Source organism: Balaenoptera physalus (assembly GCF_965194825.1).
Source record: "Balaenoptera physalus genome assembly, chromosome: 3".
Taxonomy (NCBI): Eukaryota; Metazoa; Chordata; class Mammalia; order Artiodactyla; family Balaenopteridae; genus Balaenoptera; species Balaenoptera physalus.
The window spans coordinates 157,383,707-157,402,082 of record NC_138890.1 but is presented as its reverse complement, the minus strand read 5'-3'; the positions used below and the strand labels follow the sequence as shown (position 1 = coordinate 157,402,082).

The window sequence follows — 18,376 nt, the reverse complement described above, 5'->3', positions numbered from 1 at the left end:
ATTTCTAGTTCTATTTCAAGAGTTATTTTGCTCTTGGATGTTATCAGTTTTAAAATGTGTCCCCCGTGTGGAAGAGAAGAGATAAATCATGCTTTATGTTTTGTGGTAAAGCAAACATTGTGCTTAAACAGTTATGGGCTGCAGGCTACCCTGATAAAGAGACTGAAGGCAGTTCCTGGAGAAGGACTTAGATTAAAATTGTCATCCGTCAACATTCCTAGAAGATGGAGGAATGGGGCCTTGGTCTTGTTGGGGGATATAGGAAGAATACCACAGAAATCTGAAGTATTAATTTTTTTTTAGACAAGAAATCCACATTGTGGGTTTGAAATTACTTTATTTACAATTTGATAGACGTCTACTTAAAAATGATATAAAATGCCAAATAGGCTTAGTCAGTGTATAAGCTAAACATAAGCAAAAATATTAACCCTTGTACAGACAATTGGTTTGCATAGATGTTACCCATTTAATGGCATGTTTCATGTTCTGTATTTTATGAACTTTAAGACATTATATTTTTTTTGTATTGAAAAACTTCCCAGACCAAGACAAATTTAATGATTACTGATTATAGCCATTCTTGTTGACATTGCCTGAACATACGTAAAATAGCTTATGTCTATTTCTATTTCCTCACCTCGACTGAAATATATGCATCAATGATTCCACTTACATTTAATTAAGTTGTCACCTAATTTTTATTCCATAGTATTACAACCAGTCTTAACACTTGGGTAAGGGTTGTCAAGATTTGAAGAAAATGTTTGAAACAGTACTGGAGAGCTTTTTAAAGAAATGATACATTACACACACAACATTAACAGAATGAAAAAAAATGATCATCTCAATAGATGCAGGAAAAAGTTTTGACAAAATTTAACATTTATTAATGATAAAAATTTTTTTAAAAACTCTTAACAAAATCGGTATAGAAGGAATGCACCTCAGCACAATAAGTCCATATATGAAAAGCCCACAGCTAACATCATAATCAATGGGGAAAAAACACGAAAGCTTTTCCTCTAAGATAGTACAAAGCAAGGTTGCCCACTGTTGCCACTTCTATTTGTATAGTACTGGAATTCTTAGCCAGGTGAATTGGACAAGAAAAAAGAGGCATCCAATTCAGAAAAGAAGAAGTAAAATTATCTCTGTTTGCAGATATATGTAGAAAATCCTAGAGACACCACAAGATAACTGCTAGTACTAATAAATGAATTTAGTAATATTGCAGGATCAAAAGTAACTTACAAACACCAGTCATTTTTTATATGCAGACAATGAACTATCCAAAAAAGAATTTAAGAAAACAATCCCATTCAAGTAGCAAAAAAATGAACAAAATACTTAGGAATAAACCTAACCATAAATGTTGTTCACTGAAAATTATAAAATATTAATAAAGAAAATTAAAGGAGACAGATAAATGGAAAGACATTCCATGTTCATGGAAAAATGAATATTGTCAAAATGTCTATACTACCCAAAATGATCTACAGATTCAATGCAATCTCTATCAAAATCCCTTTACAGAAATAAAAAAGACAATCCTAAAAATCATACATAGCCACAAAAGACCCAAAGTAATCAAAACAATGTTGAGCAGGAAGAACAAAGTTGGAGGCATTACACTTCCTGATTTCAAAGTAAATTACAAAGTTACAGCAAGCAAAACAGTATAGATTGGCTTAAAAACAGACATATAGGCCAATTGAACTGAAGAGAGAACACAGAAATAAATCCATAAATTTATGATCAATTCATCTTCAGAATTGTGTGCCAAGAATATACAATGGGGAAAGATTACCTCTTCAATAAATTATGATGGAAAACTGGTTATCCACATGGACAAGACTGAAACTAAGCCCATATCTCATACCATATACAAAAATCAACTCAAAATTGATTAAAGATGTAAACATGAAGCCTGAAACAGTAAAACTACTGGAAGAAGATATGGAGAAAAAGCTTCTTGACATGAGTCTGGTCAATTATTTTTTTGGATATGACTCCAAAAGCAAGGGCAACAAAAGCAAAAAATGATAAGCAAGATTGCATCAAACTAAAAATCTTCTGCATAGCAAAGGAAACAGTCAACAGGGTGAAAAGTCAACCTATGGAATGGGAGAAAATATTTGCAAGCCATATATCTGGTAAGGGTTTAATATCCAAAATATACAAGCAAATAGTCTAACTTAAAAATGAGCAAAGGACCTAAACAGACGTTTCTCAAAAGAAATACAAATGTCAAAGAGTTATATGAAAAGGAGCTGAACATCACCAGTCATTGGGAAATGCAAATCAAAACCACAATGAGGTATCATCTTACACCTGTTAGAATGTAGATATCATTCTAATATATGGAGAAAATGGAACATTTTTATGCTGTTGGAGGGAATGTAAATTGGCACAGTCATTATGGAAAACAGTATGGAGATTCCTGGAAAATTTAAAAATAGAACTAACATGATCCAGCAACTCCACTTCTGGGTATATATCCGAAGGAAATGAAATCAGTTCTTCGAAGAAATATCTGCACTCCATGTTCATTGTAGCATTATTCACAAGCGCTAAGATATGGAAACAAACTAAACAGCCATCAATGGATGAGTGGATAAAGAAAATGTGGTATATACATGAAATGGAATATTTTTCATTCTTTAAAAAAGAAGGAAATCCTGCCATTTGTGGCAACACAGATAAAATTTTGGTCATCTGGAGAATGGTCAACTGTAGGACATTATGCTAAGTGAAATAAGTAGTCAGAGAGAGAACAAATACTGCATTATCTCATTTATGTGTGAAATATTAAATAGTCAGACTCACAGAAACAGAATAGAATGGTGGTTGCCAGGGACTAGAGTATGGAAACAGGGACCTGTTGATCAAGGGGTACAAAGTTTCAGTTATGCGAGATTAATAAGGTCTGAAGATCTAATGTACAGCAATGTGACTATAGTTAACAATACTATATTGGATATTTGAAATTTGCTAAGTGGTTAGATCTTAAGTGTTCTCTGCACCATGGAAAAAAAAAGAAAAAAGACAATGTTAACTGTGTGAGGTGATGAATATGTTAATTACCTCAATTGTTATGATTACTTCACAATGTATAAGTAAATCAAAACATAAAGTGGTATACCTTAAATATATATAATTTTTATTTGTTAATTATACTTCTATACCACTTGGTGGGGGGAAGAATGATGCTTTACAAATGCCTTTGATGGTCCAGAAGACAATGTTATTTAAGAAAAATGCAGGAATGAGAAATCATTTTTGTATAGTTTTACTGGCAGTGTTATTGCTCTCTTAGTAGTAGATGAAATAAGACTGCATAGTGATGCCTTATATATGATGAAATACAGTTTTAAGAAATTTTACCCATAATTTCAAAATTTATTTAATAATTATCAAAGTTGTATAATTATAATATCAATAATTATTAATATTATATCAAATAGCATTGAAGGCATAAGTATTAAATATTATATGAGCCATTTTATGTAAATTGAAATGAATAAAATTGCAGAAACATACAAGTCATGATTATGTGTGTACCAGATAAACTATCTCCAAAAATATACAATTATAAATTATTAAAATAACTCAAGAAACTCACAGAAATACAGTTCCACAAAAAACAACTTCAATACGATTTGTCTGTAACAAGTAAATAGGACAAATATGATTAAAAACACTTAATAAATATTTAAAAGGTTAAATAATATATATTTATACAAATACTTTAGAAAAATATCAAATTTTAGTGATATTTAGTCTTAGATAAATCTTATTAGTGATATCTAGTCTTGGATAAATATTATATACGTTTTTCCAGATGAATATATACATAATGAAAGATAACTCAAAGAAAACAAGTTGGGCAGATATTTTTTAATACAACATGATAAAATAAATTTTAAAACATGAAAAATGAAACAAATGGCAATCTGTTCCTACTCTTATCTAAACCTTTAATGTAGCTTTAATGTATTAATTTTGTCACTTAGCTTTCCACATCTTTCCTAATGTTTAAAGATATAGCTGAGTCACCCATGTAAGGTCTTCTTCCTTCCATTTTTTCTCTTCCTTTTTCCCAGCCTTTTCTGCTTTCTTCTCTCTCTCCTGCTTTCCTCCCCTCCCTCTTTCTTGTCTTCCTCCCTTTGCTCCTTTCTGTTTTCCCTCCTCCTCCTTCCTCCCTCCTTCCCTTCCTCCCTTCCTTCCTTCCTTCCTTATCTCTAAATCTTTCCCTGTTATATTGAGAAAAAATCTGTTCAGGTTATTACCCTTATTCATCTTGCTTGAAATAAGATTGTATATAATTAAATATTTAAGTAAATATAATAGAAATCAAATCCATAATCAGCAAATAATTGCTGCCTCTGAAAGTTAATAATCATTTTACTATTTACACATGATTTTTAATTTTTAAAATTTGTTTTGCTTCTTGCATAGTTTATATGTTGAAATTTTTAGTTTGCTTTATTTGCTTTGCCTTTTTTGGCCGATCATAACAATAAAATAATACATTGATTATACAAGACATATATGTAATATGTAATCAAAATTCATGGAAAACTAAAAAGAATGAATGAGGCAAAATAAATGTATCTATAAATGGTAAATTATAAAAGAGAAATGAATGTAATATGTGCATAAACAAGTTTTACTTAAACTCCATTACATTAATGGAATAATGAACACCGATAGTACTATGTAAAAGTTTTTCCATGTCTGGCCATTCGTTGAGTTTTGTCCAGTATGTAAGTATATATAGCCCCAAAGTAAGGAACAAGTACTGATACATGCTACAACATGGATAAATCTTGAAATACTGTGCTAAATGAAAGAAGTCAGTCACAGAGGACCGTATGTGATTCCATTCGTATGAAATGTTCAGAATAGGCAAATCTATAGATAAAGTATATTAGTGGTTGCCTAGAGCTAAAGATGGGGCTAAAGTGGGTGAGATAGAATGGGAAGTGACTACTAATGTTTACAGAGTTTTTTGGGGAGCTGATGAAATTCCCCAGAATTAGATTGTGGTGATATATTCACAACTCTGCCAATGTACTAATAAAGGATTGAATAATACATTTTAAATAGGTGAATTTTATGGTTATGATTTGTATCATAATAACACTTAAAAACTTGTCCTTTTAATAAATTACAATGATCTATGAAAAAAATTTACATAATCCCTTTAAAATTTCTTAGTAACCTAAAATTTAACTTTTAGACCACAAATTATCTAAAATGAAAAGTGAACCATGTATATAATATTTCTAGAAATAAATGCAAACAAAAATAAGAAAACTGAGGCAACATTTAGAGAAAGAAAATCTTTAATGGTTTAGTATGTAATGTTAATTCTATCAGAAGCTTTATTCAAATGCTACAGAAATGTTAGAGGATTACATATAATTCTTCAAATTGTTTCTGAAACATCATGTGATATATTTTTATTTGAATTACTAAAACAATCTGCTTATTTGCTGAATGACTTAAAAGCAGTTCTTTTAGTTATAAACGTAGAATTCACAATATTTTAAATTTTTGTATGTGCTTCCCATAATATGTGGTTTTTATTTAATCTTATGGTTAAACAGATTGGTATAACCTATTAATTATACTTACAAAATATAAAGTGTTTGACATATAGCAAGGGCAATACTTTTTTAGATATTAAATCAAGTAAAGAAACTTAATTTTTTTCTAAACTACTTGACATGCCCAGGAAGGGGAAAATTAAAGGTACTAGACTCTATCAAAGATACAGATTTCAGCAAAGCAGCTATAATATACTCTGATCCAGTTTAAGACAGCAAAGAGATTCCTCTGAAACCAAGCTGAAACCTGTCTCCTGTAATGTGTATCCTATCATCCTATTCTAAATACCTTTTGAAGCCACTTCATGGTACCCATTCAACTTCTGATTTTATGAGCCTAGAGAACATGCAAGAAAACATCAGTGGTATAGTTTTGAGGTTTAGGATTTGGAGAGCAAAATCATTAAAGAGAAGAAAGGTTGGATATAAGATGAGTGAAACAGGGACTTAAGGTGTAGTAGAGTGTTGCTGTGCCAGCTTGAATTTTGGTTTTTTAGTTGATGCTTTGCAATCATTGCATCCCTGTGACTTACCATGTAAAACACACAACTGAAAATGTAGATCAGCAAGAATGAAGTCCTGGTTCAGTACCATCTTGAGGGAGAAGTTCACTTTCTTATAAGCATTCTTTGGACCAGATATTTAAGAAGAGTCAGGGGGGTGTTAAGGAAAATTATTTTTCCTACATTTTTGTGTATTTTAATCATTAAATAACCTTTACATTTTATAAGTGTATGGTTTGTTTATTTCATATGGTAGTTTGAAGTTGAGCATTTAAACATGATTTTACATTATTTTTTAAAAATTTTAGTCGGGATGGTTCTTTTAAGGATGAGAACTGAAATCCAAATAGATCAAATAAGTTAGGTTTTCTCTGTAAGACTGAGGCAAATTTCACAAGCACCCACAAAGTGTTATGAAAATACGATTGTCATCTAAGGGACAATTCCGTACCATTCATTGAAGATATAGAATAAATATTAAATGATGCTCATTCCTTCTAGACATAGAATTGCTTTATTATTTTACTATTTTTTTAAACATCCAGTGAAATGTGCAAGGTGGAGATGATGCCTGGAAATTCATATTGGCCAATATCTTCTAACAATCTGCTCTGGAAAATTGGTGGTATTTTGCATCCTATTTCAGCCTTATTTCAGGCTTGAAATGTGGCACAATAGTCAATATAAGCAATTGGTACATCATGACCATCTGGCTTTTTTTGGCAAAGTATAGTTGTAATTTCATAATGCTGTGGGAAGCAGTGACATATGCTTAGTGTAGCATTCTATCCAAAATGGATAAACCAATTCACTGTAATCCTGATAATGCAAGTGTTGTGGAACACTTTTTTACCGTGTGTGTGTGTGTGTGTGTGTGTGTGTGTGTGTGTTGGCAATCTTTTTTAAAAACAGCATGTTTCTATTTTTCTATGAAGGAAAAAATGTTCTTTGAAACATCAACACACACACACACACACACACACACACACACACAAATGATAGCAAAGCAAAATTATACAAAGTTTCAAAGGGAATAGGAAGAAAATAAAGATTCTCTTTTTACCACTCTCAAGCAGTTTCCTAGTCCAGCTACTCAGAGGTAAATGCAACATATTTTATGTATCCTTCCATACACATGCACTGATTTTACATAGATGCAAATAAAATTGCAAATATATTTTAGACGTATTCAAAAGTGAGAATGTGTTTTAGATAAGCAAGATGATACTCAATATATATCTGCAAGTTTGCTTTATTATTCTATGGTTTTCTATTGTAAGGCTATCTTGAAACTACAGAATTTGCCTAATTCAACCTATATTTCTAGTTATTAATATTGTTTCTAGGATTTTGGTTTAGGGGCAATTGTAAATACTATTTCAGCATATCTGTAAGTGTATATCAGTGTCCTTCGTGGAGTAGATTACTTAAGATTACTTTCAAAAGCACAAGTGAAAATTCTATCCCCAATATAGTACTGGTTACTTTTTGAACAAAATAAACAAACAATATGCCCACAAAGCTGGATGATTTTTACTTTAGTGTATGTATTATACTCAGGCATAGAAACAGCAAATAATGAACATCTACTTTACTTTGGCATTGTTGTAGATACATTATATTACAAAATTAAATATAAATACACTTCATCCCTCTTTAGCACTAGCATTTTTTAATCTAAAGCCTACTCTGACAAATATCAGTATGTAAACAAAGATTTATTTGGTTGTTATTTGTGTGATATAGATTTTATGTCTATTCTAATCTCACATTTTCTGTGTCCCAATTTAAAAAAAAAGTGTTTCTCATGCAAAGCATTTTTTTTTTATTTCTTTGGGTTTCAGCATCTATATTAAGATGTGCCTAGGTGTGATTTTCTTTATATTAATTCTTATAAAGTTTTATTGTACTTCAGGAATCTGGGGGTTAATGTCTATTATGAGTTTTAGAAAATGTTTAGCTAGTGTTTTTTCAAATATTTCCACTTAAATTATATATATTTTAGAATTTCTTATGCTTCTCACATATTTCTTCCCCCCCCCCCCATTTTTTTCTGCACTATTCATTCTCTTTACTTATCTCTTCTCTTTATTTCTGTGTGTTCAATTCAATAATCTTACATTGGGTCTAGCCTGCTTTTAAAAGGATATATTGAAATCCTAATTTCATTTTAAATTCTAAAATTTCCATTTGATTTGTTTTTAGATATTGAATCTCTTTTAGATATTGCAATGTTGACACAAATAATCAGTAAAGAATCTATACTAAGAAATAAAATAGAGTTTTATTCAAGCCAAGCTGAGGACTAGCTCAGGAGTGCAGCCTCTACCAACGAAGAAAGTGCTCCAGACAAGCATGGTTTTCAGTACAGTTTTATACCTTATTAGAACAAAAAGCATTCATCAAACATGACAGGGGTACGTTCCTTCAGGTTTCAACAGAGGTGTATAGTTACAGATTAGCATGTACACAGAAAGTCGCATGACCCTGGCATCTGGGAAGGGAACCTTATCTTTGAAGGCATGGCAACATTGTTGTCATAGGAAGGGAGGCATTTTCTGTCTTCAAAGTGGACATACTTTACTTTAATGATTAAAGCAGATGTGCAATGTATGTTTGACAGGCCACAAGTCAGGCTGTTCTATTTCACATAAACTTCAGGTGAAATTATGTATAAGCCAGGATGGCTTCTCCGTACCCCAATATGCAAAAATTTCTTCCATCAAAAATTTTCTGCTGAAAAAAAGAAAAATTTCTGCTGAAAATCTCTATTATGTTTTCAGGACATGAGAAACTTAAATTATCCCTTCAAGAAGGTAAAACATCCAAATCTCAGTATCTCAATAGTGTTTCATGTGTAACATCCATTAGATCATAAAGGCAGGTGGGTACTTCTGACCTGCCCACTGCTGGCCCAGTGAAACCACCTTGAACTGTGACAAAGCAGCGCTGAACATGCTGCAAACTTTTCACATATGAGAGCTTCTATCTGAAGCTGCTTCTGTTTCTCACTGGTTTAATAATCACTGTTCCTGTAGGGTTATATTTTACTACTAAATCGCATGTATTTGGAAGAGCCTGTGATATAGAGACAACTGTGTTTATGCCAGTGTTTTTTCCTGTGGTTGCTGTCCATGTGATCATGGTGCGCTTTGTCTCAGAGGCATTTGTGTTCAATGTGGACAACTGGAAAAAATGTATATTAAAGAAAAGAAAAAGAAAAATCCTCCCATAATTTTACCACCCATAGATAACTGCTATTTTGGTTTATATTCTGCTCAGTTTTGAAAACCATTTCTTACTGCTAGTTGAATATATACTTATAGTTTAAGGTAACATTCTACCAGGTTACCTGAGAGCTATTTGTAGCTTCTCACATGAGTGGCTATTTAATTGTGCTGTTTTCTAATAAAACATATTTTACCTTTTTTTTCTTTTTTTTTTTGTATTTTATTTTACTTAATTTTTTATACAGCAGGTTCTTATTAGTTATCTATTTTATACATATTAGATAATTTACCTTTTATCATTTAACTAGGCATCACATTATTCAAGTATCCTGCTATTGATACTTGAATAAATGACTTAAAACAATGATCCTTACTTAAATGGTTAGGCATAAAAATGGTTAGGCATAAAAACCAAGAAATGGTTAGGCATAAAGACCAAGTAAAAGGCATTCATTTTTATTTGTTGAGAAAAATAAATTATAAGAGTGTATTGTTATTTGGGGTCTATTTTTATTCTTACTTGTGGTTACATGCCATCTACAATTTAAAATCTCCTTTAAGCAGTTAACCCAAATATAAAATGTTATAAATATTTGAGATAGGAGTATTACATAGGGTAGGTTTGTAGGCAGTCCCATCTTTGGATGTGCGAACATACTTATAATTGTTGTTCATCTCATTTCTTTTTATATAATGCCAATGTTTTTCTTGTATTTGGGGGATCTTTTTCGCTCTTTGTAAAAGATTAACATCTATATTGTTAGATCATTTTGTAGATCTTAGATATTTGCTGAGTAGATATTAATATGTGTATTTTTCTTCAAGTATTTAAACCATGGATACATTCAAAAGCAATTCTAACTGACAATGGTAAAACATATCCTATGGTGTCTACCTTATTCAAATACATACACTGCAAGTGTTTTAAAGTCGGAATCAAATACTGGCATTGATATTTTAAAAGATTGCAAAATAGGCTTGTTTTTAAGCCTCTAGATTTTTTCCCCTAGATTTTAACTGTTGACTCACTAGTCACTGATATTTTTAACTATATTAAATAGATAGTATGTATTTATGGTATTTGAAAAATATATTTTTCAAGCTCTTTCGCTGGTGTCTTCTAACAGGTGTATGTACTTGATGATGTACAGAAAGAAAAGCTGCAATTAACCCGTGTAAATGTCTTAGGAATATATGAAATTTTAAACAATGATTATAAAAATAATAACCTTAATTAGGAATTGCAACTTGAAGTGTCAGTACAAGCTGCAGGTTTTACACCATTTACTGTAACCAACATAAAATTTTTACCATTAAATTAATATATTAGAAGAAAAGCTGCTATGATCTATTTATTAAAAGGTTTAAGATAGATAAAAAGCACTAAAATAACTGTAGCTAGATGACTTTTTACATAAATATACACTTGTTTTATCATAACCCTTATCAAGATTTTTCTAGCATTCTTTAATTTTTTTTCAGTCAATAGGTCCCCAGCAAAGGAGGTTCTAACACCATAAAGTAATCTTGACTGTTTTTGAACTATATATGTATGGTATCATGGAGTATATACTATTTGTGCTTACTTTTTTGTGTGTTGTTGTGTGTAAAAAGTTATTTTTTGTGTGTTTCTGCTTTTTTAAATTACTGTGAGGCATTGTGTTGTATGGATATTTCATTATTTAGTAATACATTCTACCACCAATGGACACTGGGTTGTTTTTGGTTTTTAACTGTTATGCATGAAATGCTATGAAAATAATTTCACTTTGTGTGTGTACGTGTGGACATTGGCACTCATTTCCTTTACGCACATACCTATGAGTATAAATGCTGGGTCATAAAATAGGTGTTTGTTTAGTTTTAACAGTAGTGTCAAAGAGTTTTCAAAATCTATTGTATCAATCTTTACTTCCATCAAGAAAATTATGATTCCCTCTGACTTCACATTTTATCCAACACTTAGTATTATCACTGTTTAATTATAATTCCAGTGTGTGTGTCTGTCCTTATAGTTTGATATGCACTTACTTGATAAGTAACACGCTGAAACAACTTTTTTTATTCTTAGGAGTCTTTGATATCCTCATTTATTATTATTATCTCTCTTAGGTTATTTATACTTTGTCTTATTAATTTATGGGATTAAAAAAATCCAGATAGGAGAACTTACTCAGATATTTGCACTGAAAATATTTTCTCTGTTTCTGGCTTGTTCCTTCTTTTGTGATTTTTGGTTGATAGAAGTTATCAATTTTAGTGATGAGCAAATTATCCATCTTTACTTTTACGGTTATTGCTTTCTGTGATGTGTTTAACAAATGTTTTCGTACCCTGGTCATGTATTCTTCCTTCTTTTCTCTAAGTTTTATCACTCTATGAATATTTATAGCATCTGAGCTTAATTTTTGTGTGTAGTGAGACCCAAACTAAATTCCCGGTGAAGGTGAAAGTAGAGAAATCAGAATTGAAGATGTCCCAGACCAGGAACAAACTGGATACCCTTCCACAGTGTCTGTTGGAGAAGAGTTACAAGGACAGGGAGCATCTGGATGAGGAGGCCTGGAAGACACACGCAGATACCCACAGCATGGATTGCTCCATCATTGTGGCCACTGGCAAAAGGCCGTCTGCCCACTTCTGCCACCAGCGAATGAGGAAGAAGAGGAAGATGGATGGGCTGGCAGAGGGAGACTGCAGAAAACCAATAAGTGTGTGATCAAGCTATTTGACTGGAGTGGTGATTTAGCTCGGTTTAGGGAGAACACACCGCTGTAGTCAATCTGTAGCACCTGGATGTGCAATAGCCTCTCATTGCTAACGTGTCAACGCTCGTCCAGCTCACTACTAATCACAATGTTCGAGGATGCAGAGGTTTCAGAGGTCACCAACAGCAAGAGTCGTTAGGTGTACAAGCTGCTTTCGCCCACAGCCCCTGGGCCACCTGGAGATGCCTGCAGATTCTGCATACCTTTCCCACTGCAGCCAGAGACACAGGATACCCCCAAAGATGAGACCAAGTCTGAGCCCTCAACTACAGCAACGTGGAGAACTGGAAACTCATTTGACAGTGGTGGACCAGCATCCTTACTCATAAATCATGAAGTTACAATAGGAGATGTCAGAGAAAGAGTGATGTCCCCTTGTCCCCCAACTCCAATAAGCATTTCCCTTCTTTAAAAAATAAGGTCAAAGTAAATTTTTTCATATAGAGATTCACTTTCACTTAGGACCATTTCTTAAAAAGACCACCATTTCCCCGGTGAACTGCAGTGGCCATTTTGCCGCAAGTCAGGCCAATATATATGTGCCGATCATTTTCTGGAATGCCTATTCAACCTATCTTTTGACTGTGCTTATGCCAGTATATCTTTATAGTTAGATTTTAAATGTGGTGATATATTCCCACCTATTATTTTCTTCTTTTTCAAGGTTTCCTTGTTTTTTTCTGGGCACTTCTCATTTTCACATGAAAAATAGAATTATATTACCATTCACACACTCACACACACAGAGACTGGTTATGATTGGAATCAGAATCAACTTGGAGAGAAGAGACATTTTAACCTCTTGAGTCTTCTAACTCATAAATATGGTACATCTCACCATTTATTTTGGCCTTTTTAGTTTCTCAGAGCAATAATTTTTAGTTTTCATTGTATATAACTGGGACATTTTTGTTAGATTTATAAACATTTGTATATATATGACCCATTAGTAGTCAGGAGAGCATTGTGTAAAATCACTAGACAAAGGAATAGAAGAATTTAAAACATGTATGTCAGTAACTTAGGTAAGTAAAAGTTTAAGTAAACTAAGAAAACTGAGGAATACATCCATAAAAAGTAACATTTTCTCCAGTAACTTGTCCATTTAGAGAAGTAGGAAAGTGATCAAATTTATCTCAGGAGCAGGGTATGTGACACTCCAGAGACCATACTGAGAATCTTGGGTTTCACAATGTTTAATACAAATGCATAGACATTTCCTTTAGACTCCCTGTGGATTCTTAAAGGAGCTGTGACATGAAAAACCATGCCTGAGTAAAATATTCTAACTGGCCATTTCAAGATGCAAATATTTTGTGAGTAATGGGGAGGGAACAAGTGTATTCCCTGTTATCCAGGTTTGTTACTGTGCTGAATCAGTAAGACTGAATCCAATGTCATCCCCAGGTTATTTCTCGTTTGAACAAATTTATATTCTGGATAAAGTAAAAGGTCACAAAATTTTCTAGTGAACATCCAAGGTGATGACTTTTTGGAGAAGGATGTATCTTTCCCAGGCTGCAGTATGTTACAACAAGGTGCTAGTCCCATTACTAACATGGTGTGGAAGGATAGAGAGCAGAGAAGCTTTTTATCAGAAGCTGATAAAAGCTCTGGGAACATTAGTGAAAACAAAACAGTACCTTAAAAAACAAACCTGTGTATCTCAAATAATCATTCTGATGGCTTCTTGTTTTCCAGTACTTATCTGTGGAAATATGATAGCATGCAGAAATTGCTTAACTAAAGAAATGCAACAGAATTTTAAACTAATGGGTATGTTGTGCTATGTTTTAACTTAATGATGTGGCACTTTTTGGACTATCCCACTTTATATGTAAATTTCTCTAACTCTTGTAAATGGAAAATCTCATATAGACTATGAAACATCATTGTGTAGCATAAAAATTATATCAAAATGGTTTTTCTTGATGACATGCATCCATTAGAAGGAACCCATAAAAATGTTATAAACATATTTGGATCTGCTAGGTGATGATTTTTCTTGACAAGCTAATGTGCTGTGCTATGAGTAGAAATGGAGTAATATTGTTGAAAAGAACAAAATGACTTTAGTATCTTTTATGCCAAGAAAATCTCAAGAAAAACAGTACACTCTCCAAAATCCCTACTGTTAAGGTAGCCCCTTGAGAATTTCAAGTTTTCACATTATATTTTTTACCCATGCTTTCTAGATTGATAGAGAGTATATTGATGGAGATACGATTTTCTTAAATCTTCATTTAAGAAGTGCAAGGTTGCTAAGATTGTCACTACTTCAATAATAAATGATTTTCCCCGAGTTTTTTATAGTTCAAATAATAGTTTTGTGGTTTTTTTTTTTAATAAGAGGCTCTTTTTTCTTTTTTTTTTTAATTTATTTATTTATTTATGGCTGTGTTGGGTCTTCATTTCTGTGCGAGGGCTTTCTCTAGTTGTGGCAAACGGGGGCCACTCTTCATCGCGGTGCGCGCGGGCCTATCACTATCGCCGCCTCTCTTATTGCGGAGCACAGGCTCCAGACGCGCAGGCTCAGTAATTGTGGCTCACGGGCCCAGTTGCTTCGCGGCATGTGAGATCTTCCCAGACCAGGGCTCAAACCCGTGTCCCCTGCATTGGCAGGCAGATTCTCAACCACTGCGCCACCAGGGAAGCCCCAAATAATAAAGAACAGAAGATTTTTAAACACATGTCAATTACCTATGGATAACATCTTAAAATAATCTATATTTACTTAATCTTTAGAAGAAGACCTAGGATTTAGTGTAGCATTTATATATGATAAATCCTTGAAAACTTGACTTAAACTCTTACAGTCCTGATAAATAATTCAGCATTCATTTTTTGTCATTTAAACATAATATTCAAATTCTAGGCATAGACTCAGCTAAAACTGAAGATTGATAAGCCTATTAACCAGCCGGTGTGGAAAATATTAGAGATTTTTTAACAAAGAAATAAACTTCCAGTTCACTTCATAACTATGTGCAGAAAAATAAAAGACAAAAGGAATGGTATATACAGCAAGTGTCTACTCACAATATTGCAAAATTTAATTCAACATTATTTTAGACACATTTTTAAAATTTATGTAGTGAGCAAAGAAATATAGCAGTGGCTTCCAATTCTGGAAATGTCAGAGCCTGATCAAAATAGATATTTATTAGAAACATGAAAATTCTGAGTATACTAACTCATCTATTATAAAATAGTTATTAAATGCATCACAGACTTGGTTTGCTCAAGAAAACATTAAATCCAGAGACAACAGGCCTTGAAGCAAAGGAGTGTGATGGTTTGGATTCCATATTAATGACCAACGGCTGAAATTCGAGACAGAAAGTCAGGAGAATTGTGTTTAGACCCAAGAAAGCTCAGTAGCCAGAATTAAGATCACTGCATAAAGCCAAGGTTTCGGAAGTTTCACACTTATTACCCAAGGAACTAAAGATCAGTAATCAAATAAATAAATAAATAAATAAATGAAATAACATAGGTCCTTAAAAACTAAAGTAAGTTAGCCATAGCATGCAACAGCGGATGAAAATACACACGTGTGCATGCGCGCATGCGCGCACACACACACATATATTAAAAACTCGTTAGGAATTAACAACCAAAATATATCATATAATGGCATAGAGTCCAAATGTATATTGAGCATAAAGGTAAGAATTTCCAAGGTGAATAATTATTTTACAAACCAATTCCAAGCTGGTAAAACCCCAATGGCACAAAGCATGAGGAGAAAAGAAAAAAAAGAAGAAAAGAAACAAAGATGGAAGGAAGGGGAGGGAGGGAGGGAAGGCGGGGGTGGGGGGGGGAGAAAGAAAATGAAAAGAAAATATCTTTCTAAAGCATTCTTCATCCCAGAGATGGTCACAGTTTGATAACTTCGAGAACCACCTGAGGCCAGATTAAAGAGTACAGGCCTTGAAGATGGCGGAGTAGAAGGACGTGCTCTCGCTCCCTCTTGCGAGAGCACCAGAATCAAAACTGGCTGCTGGACAATCATTGACAGGAAGACCCTGGACTTCACCAAGGAGGATACCCCACGTCCAAGGACAGAGGAGAAGCCACAGTGAGATAGTAGGAGGGGCGCAATCAGAGTAAAATCAAATCCCATAACTGCTGGGTGGGTGACTCACAGACTGGCGAACACTTATACCACAGAAGTCCACCCACTGGAGTGAAGGTTCTGAGCCCCACGTCAGGCTTCCCAACCTGGGGGTCCGGCTACAGGAGGAGGAATTCCTAGAGAATCAGACTTTGAAGCCTAGTGGGAATTGATTGCAGGACTTTGACAGGACTGGGGGAAACAGAGACCCCACTCTTGGAGGGCACACACAAAGTAATGTGTGCATCGGGACCCAGGGGAAGGAGCAGTGACCCTGGGGGAGACTGAACCAGACCTACCTGCTGGTGTTGGGGGGTCTCCTGCAGAGGCGAGTGGTGGCTCTGTTTCACCGTGGGGATAAGGACACTGGCAGCCGAGGTTCTGGGAAGTTCTCCTTGGCGTGAGCCCTCCCAGAGTCTGCCATTAACCCCACCAAAGAGCATGGGTAGGCTCCAGTGTTGGGTTGCCTCAGGCAAAACAACCAACAGGGAGGGAACCCAGCCCCACCTATCAACAGTCAAGTGGATTAAGGTTTTACTGAGCTCTGACCGCCACAGCAACAGGGAGGGAACCCAGCCCCACCCATCAACAGTCAAGTGGATTAAGGTTTTACTGAGCTCTGACCGCCACAGCAACAGTCAGCTCTACCCACCACCAGAGCCTCCCATCAAGCCTCTTAGATAGCCTCAACCACCAGAGAGCAGACAACAGAAGCAAGAAAAACTACAATCCTGCAGCCTGTGGACCAAAAACTACAGTTACAGAAAGATAGAGAAGATGAAAAGGCAGAGGGCTATGTACCAGATGAAGGAACAAGAAAAAACCCCAGAAAAACAACTAAATGAAGTGGAGATAGGCAACCTTCCAGAAAAAGAATTCAGAATAATGATAGTGAAGATGATCCAGGACCTCGGAATAAGAATGGAGGCAAAGATTGAGAAGATGCAAGAAATGATTAACAAAGACCTAGAAGAATTAAAGAACAAACAAACAGAGATGACCAATACAATAACTGAAATGAAAACTACACTAGAAGGAATCAATAGCAGAATAACTGAGGCAGAAGAACGGATAAGTGACCTAGAAGACAGAATGGTGGAATTCACTGCTGCGGAACAGACTAAAGAAAAAAGAATGAAAAGAAATGAAGACAGCCTAAGAGACCTCTGGGACAACATTAAACGCAACAACATTCGCATTATAGGGGTCCCAGAAGGAGAAGAGAGAGAGAAAGGACCAGAGAAAATATTTGAAGAGATTATAGTCGAAAAGTTCCCTAACATGGGAAAGGCAATAGCCACCCAAGTCCAGGAAGCGCAGAGAGTCCCATGCAGAATAAACCCAAGGAGAAACACGCCAAGACACATAGTAATCAAAGTGGCAAAAATTAAAGACAAAGAAAAATTATTGAAAGCAGCAAGGGAAAAACGACAAATAACATACAAGGGAACTCCCATAAGGTTAACAGCTGATTTCTCAGCAGAAACTCTGCAAGCCAGAAGGGAGTGGCATGATATACTTAAAGTGATGAAAGGGAAGAACCTACAACCAAGATTACTCTACCCGGCAAGGATCTCATTTAGATTTGATGGAGAAATCAAAAGTTTTACAGACAAGCAAAAGCTAAGAGAATTCAGCACCACCAAACCAGCTCTACAACAAATGCTAAAGGAACTTCTCTAAGTGGGAAACACAAGAGAAGAAAAGGACCTACAAAGACAAACCCAAAACAATTAAGAAAATGGTCATAGGAACATACATATCGATAATTACCTTAAACGTGAATGGATTAAACGCCCCAACCAAAAGACATAGACTGGCTGAATGGATAAGAAAACAAGACCCATATATATGCTGTCTACAAGAGACCCACTTTAGACCTAGGGACACATACAGACTAAAAGTGAGGGGATGGAAAAAGATATTCCATGCAAATGGAAATCAAAAGAAAGCTGGAGTAGCTATACTCATATCAGATAAAATAGACTTTAAAATAAAGAATGTTACAAGAGACAAGGAAGGACACTACATAATGATCCAGGGATCAATCCAAGAAGAAGATATAACAATTATAAATATATATGCACCCAACATAGGAGCACCTCAATACATAAGGCAACTGCTAACAGCTATAAAAGAGGAA

The 18,376-nt window shown here is 34.3% G+C and overlaps 1 pseudogene across 1 annotated transcript; it reads left to right on the top strand.

Annotated features, from left to right (window-relative positions):
• The first annotated feature begins 8,526 nt into the window (after positions 1-8,526).
• LOC309657019 (protein lin-37 homolog pseudogene) lies at positions 8,527-15,966 on the top strand (annotated as a pseudogene). Its single transcript has 2 exons — positions 8,527-8,535; positions 11,741-15,966. The product of its transcript is annotated as a protein lin-37 homolog pseudogene (transcript).
• Positions 15,967-18,376: the final 2,410 nt, after the last annotated feature.